The sequence below is a fragment of the Agrilus planipennis genome, unplaced genomic scaffold, assembly GCF_000699045.2.
Source record: "Agrilus planipennis isolate EAB-ADULT unplaced genomic scaffold, Apla_2.0 scaffold415, whole genome shotgun sequence".
Taxonomy (NCBI): domain Eukaryota; kingdom Metazoa; phylum Arthropoda; class Insecta; order Coleoptera; family Buprestidae; genus Agrilus; species Agrilus planipennis.
Window position 1 is genome coordinate 23,273 of NW_020440519.1, and position 5,818 is coordinate 29,090.

Consider the following 5,818-nt stretch of genomic DNA (forward strand, 5'->3'; position numbering starts at 1 on the left):
TGTTCTCGGCTGTCGAGGCTTTTGTCGTAAAATTTTCATTTTCAAGTTAGTATATTCTTCTGAACAGTATTCTTGTTATTGTGGATTACTTACTGGAATATATATGTTACCTTCTTCATCATAAACATAGATGTTTTCGTCTTCCGTATTGGTTAGTTCCTCAGAAACAAAGTGTTGTCTTTGATGGTGGTTGGATTTCAGTTCTCATACTTACGTCATTAGAATGTAAGGGATTTTGTTGAATTGTATGTCGTCCTCGTACAGATTTTGTAATTTTTGATGAATGTTAGAATTATTATTTTGTCTAGGTTGTTGGTTAAATTGAGGGTGTAGTTTAGGTGCAATGAAAGGTTTTGGTGGTATATGAGGATTTATTGTAGAAAAGGTTTATATATGTCGTCGTTGTGTCTGATTTGGCATGAATAACGGTTTTCTTAACATAGGTGATTAATAGTTACTAATAGGGTTTGTTTTATTCTTATTTATATTAATATTACGGGAATTTTATTAAGCCCTGTCTGAATTTTTTGCATCTGCTGGCACATAGCAGCATTTTGGTTAAGGTTATCTAATTCTTTACATTTAGTTAAGGCTTCTTGTAAACAATAGGCGTTCCTATAAAATAAGTGAGTTCTATAAGGTTCATTTATTGCAACACAAAAACTTTATCCACTCACGCTTATAATGTTGCCTACGGTAGTCTTGGTCTGGTTGACCTACTGACTATTAATTTGCTAAGCATGGAAGGATAGTAAGGAAGATTCCCCTTCACTATCCTGTTCGCAGCGCCAGTTAAAAGATAATTTGTTTGATTGGGTTTTTAAAAACAGACTTTCATTTTCAGACGCACAATTACAGAGTTTATGACCAACAGTATCTTTAGCTAACATTACAAAACAACTGACTAAAAAAGATAAAAATTCTATTATTTATAATAGGCTGAAGTGATTTAGTAACAGTTAATATTAGGCTTAAGGGTTCACAGACAAATTAGTGAGTTTAGTATCATTACTGAATTTAGTATTATTATTATGACTTTCTATCGTCATTACTCCTCCTACCTTAAGTTGAAACGTCTCGTTTCACAAGATCTTCGGGTATAATGGGTTTGACGGTTCCATATCCTTTAATTCTTGTTCATTCATAGGGTTTCTCTTTTGTATCCATTCCTGATATTTTTTTATAATGGGTCTTCTGCAGTAGGTAACAACCACAAGTGTTATAATTACTGTTACGCAGACAATTGTAATAGAGATATGCCTATAAAAAGTAACTGTTTTGAGGTGGATCGGTGTATCTTCAATGTTCTTTAGAAGTTGGTCGATCTCTTCTGCTTCTTCAGGAAACTTGGTTAAAAGCGTTAACAGTTTGGTTGGTTTGGATATCGGCATGCGGTATTTTTTAATTTTAGTGTTGGATATCTCCAATTCCTTTTTGATAAAGATATCTTGGTTAATTACTACTTTATCTTCATAATTAATGATGTAAGACCCAGGTGAATATGATGTTGAATCTACGAGCCATCGCTGTGTACCAGTAACTAATATGCTTCCATTATGAAGAGAGATTGCCTCTTGATATTGTTCAACCATTATGCTANCTCAAATTAGATTAACAATTGATAGGAGATATAAAATTTTATAAGAACTTCATTTCTCGGTCCATTTTTCACGTAACTATTTCAGAGAACTAATTTTTTATCTTCAGTTTGCAAACATATCAGTTCCACCATTGTTATTTTTATACCGTTAAGTTATTACCAGGAGTATACTTATAAAGTTGTAATCGAGTGAACAATTTTTGTAATATAATGCAACCGATTGGTTAAATTATTTTCTGTATTGTAATCTGTAACTAAAGAAAATGATATTGATTACTCTTATGATATTTTATTGACAGTAGATTATCGTAATTTACAAAATATTAATAACAAATAATTATATGAACAAATATTGTAATTTTTAATTGTGTTGTTTTGTACGCAGTAACAATATCTTTTTTTGAGACGCTTGAAAACTTTTTCCTGTGTTTTTCAATAACTTGTAGCAAATATTGTTTTTGCTCTTCACTCCTGGTTAAGCAATTATTGTATTGCTGTACCTCTTTCAGCCAAATCATTGGCTCCTTTTAATTCAGACAATACTGTTTTGCAGTATTGGTAATTTTCATTGGACGTCCAGCACTCAGGATTTTTATCCATGAAGGTATGGGGTAATTCAAATTGCTCAAATACCAGAAGCGAGTGCTTACTGGCAAAATCGCTGAGATATTTGGATATTAATAAGCTAATATCCTTAATAATAAACTTTTTCGAATTTTCAACTATCCTTTCCCGAGTCTTCATGGCAACAACTGTTTGTTTTTTCACTTGTACTGGAACTTTGTCATCAAACAACGATAAACCCACTAATTCTTCTGACAGGTGCCATAAGTGCCGTGAGAATGTTTTAGTTGCTGCATCAGAATTTTTTGCATGAATAGAACTAAACGCATACAAATTTTTTATCATCTTTAAATCCTGATGAGCAGATTTTATCGGAAAAGGCGCATTAAACAAAGCAACCACACAAATATTCACCAGAAATAGACAAATATATCTTAAACCATTTATTTCTGTAGCATTCAATCGAAATTGGTCTTGGACTATGAAAATTTTTAATACATAAAGGGCCTTTGACATCCATCTGGCATGGTGATTAGCTCCTGGAGCTCTGAATCTTACTCCATTTTCAGGAGTACCGCCTAAAAATATCAATGCCAGTTCCAAAAATTCTTGATAATCATTTCTGTCGTGGTTTTCCTGCAATAGAAAATTTTTTATTGAGTTCTAAAAAATGATTTCAATAGATATAGAAAGTTTTGATTAATGTAACTATCATCAGAGCTAAGCAGAAAACTAACTTTAAGCAGCAATTACTATAAATTAATTTAGAATAAATTAAACTTAAAACGTAGAAGAATTCTGAATATTTTTAAGAACTTTTGAAACAACATCAATCAGAAAGTATTAAATAGATTTTGAATAATTGAATAAAGCTTAGATCAACACAAGCAAATCAAAGCTCAGTTTTACATACAAGAGATACCGTTAACATATGATCAGAGACAGATTTTCATAATTTAAATAGCTCGAGTCGGGCCGTAATGAATTGGATAATATCCTTTTTGTCCTCTCGAATTCCATTTTCTAAAATTGAATCCTGGATACCCGTTTTATATTTTGTTTTGTCAATTCTATCCCAGCCATTTCGGAATCGTACGAAAACTGTAACGTTAGGAGAATTTACTCCTGGCCACACAGTTTCTACGACACTTGTCAGGATCAGCTCATAAATATGTTGTCGGCATGCCAAATATAATAAGAGCTTATTCAAAAACTTTTCTAAGTGAACACACGTTTCTTTATCAGCTCCTGTAGGATATAAATAAAATATTTTTTCTGTAATTTAATTTTTTTTGTAAAACAATTTAGTGAGCTAGTGGAACGCATCATTTTTAATTTCCTAGCTGTATTTGTTGCACACGTATCAAAGCGCATAGCTTTGATACGGTCAGAAACATTCCATTCATTGACGGTTTCATAAATAGCTAGCGCTTGATGTAAGCCTGTCCCACGACTTAGTTTAGGTACTCGCAATAATTGCTGTGTATTGACTCCTTGATTCGCAATGCTGCTTTCAAATCTGCAGCAATTGTTTCTCGGACTTCGATGCGATTTCTGTGAATCGTACTTATGTTTATATTTTAATATAATAATATTTTATATTATACGTAGTCCTAAATTGTAGCATCGTACTACAGATGGCGCTCACCACGCCATTTGTGGTATTTTCTAAAACGCGCTGTTAAGACAGCTGGTAAAGGTTGGTCTGTGTTCTGTCGGAGCTGCCTGCGCCGCGCTGATGAGATCCAAAAAGATCGAAATCGCGATCCGCGTCTGGCAGTTTCGACAGAATACAGACCACTTCGAATTATTTTGTTCGATTATGGTAACGTGCCTATCACGTTGAGGTGAGCTACGCCGGGATTCGTTTCAGCAAGTAGATATCCATATTTTTAAGTGGACCTTGCTGGAGCATACGTAATCCTAAAATGTAGCATCGTACTACAGATGGCGCTCACCACGCCATTTGTGGTATTTTCTAGTAGAAGAAATAGAATTTTGTGAAAGCAGTAGTTCAGAGTCTAAAAGTAGAAATTTAAAAAGGAAATAGTTTACATAAAAAAAAGAAACAATTTCAAATAGTTTAGCAAATGAAAAAGATCGGTTAAACTACGAAAATGTTTAGAGTAGTCAGAAATTGTTTTCCATAATAAAATAATTTTTTTGAACCAGAAATACTACTTTGATTCTAATTTTTTTGATTAAAAAAGAAAAAAGTTCATTATACAAAAGTAATTGAAATCTAGCAGCCGTTATCGTGCAATTCTGGAAAATAGCGTATAGAAAATCATGCTTTATATCATAATTCTTATTTCAAACGATTTTTTTTCGTGCAAAAAAAAAAAAGTCTGTTAAATACAGGTTACAACAGGAATATGACAAGAAGTAACATATGAAATATACCTGGCATGTCAATTTCATCAACAACTGAAAATTTGTCAGCATTATCAATCCATGTTTGAACCCTGTTTAAGCTTTCTTCTAGATAAAAAGATGACGACTTGGTACTTCTTCGATACTTTCCGAAATTCTCAACAACTGGCTACTCTTCCGTATTTCTCGACTATCGATCAAAATCTGTTTTTGTGGTGACTCCAATGTTTGTAAAGCATTTTGTGTCACAATATCAAACAGATCACCAAGAGAATTGACGAAAGCTTTTTGGCGTATTTCTTGTGCTGGAGATTTCTCCCGAAATTTATTTATCTGGACTTTCTGCCAATTTTTGTATAAATCTTCAATTTTTAAAATTGAGTGATGCCAGTTATTTGTTGGCAAACTAAATTTACTCCACACTTTTACAACCTCACTCAAAACGATTTTTGCACTATTGCGAATAACAAATTTTTCGGTGCAATGTTTATAGTAAAACAAACACAAAACATCACGATTTGAAGGTAACTTCGCATAATTTAAGGTTTTTATTTCAAAATCTACAAAGTTAATAAACTTTCTTTGACATGTTTTATTCGACATCGTTCAACAATAATAGACAAATTTAGTGATAGTCGACATATTATTAACGTATAAAGGAACTAACCTCAATTAATTGCTAATTACAGATGAAGATCATAGAATTCGCTGTTTGACTTTATCGAGTTGCAAATTTACCGATATCAGAAGAAAAACATAATAATGTGAAAGCGCTAGTAGTAAATTCTTTGGGGAATTTGAATTTAGATTTGAAAACTGAAGATAAAAAATTAGTTCCCTGAAATAGTTACGTGAAAAATGGACCGAGAAATGAAGTTCTTATAAAATTTTATGTCTCCTATCAATTGTTAATCTAATTTGGGTAAAAAAACCATCGAAATCAGTCAATAACCTTTGATGGATGAGAATATAGAAACTTTTATCGCAACAAATTTTCTGAAAATTAATTTTTTTCATGATTTTGTATTGGATTTTTGTGCAAACATCAATATTTTACTTACAAAAAGTTAATGATACAAAAATAATGACTTTACACGCCTATAACTTTTCAAGTATTGACGATACAAAAAAATATATATAACTTTTTTGTAGGACATCAAATAAGCTACAAAATTGCTATTTTACTTTTTCGTCTAACTTTAATAGTTTAGCTGAAAAAAGTAAAACACGGAAAATTTTGATTTCAAAGCTCTGTAAAAAAATCAAATAATGAAAATGGAA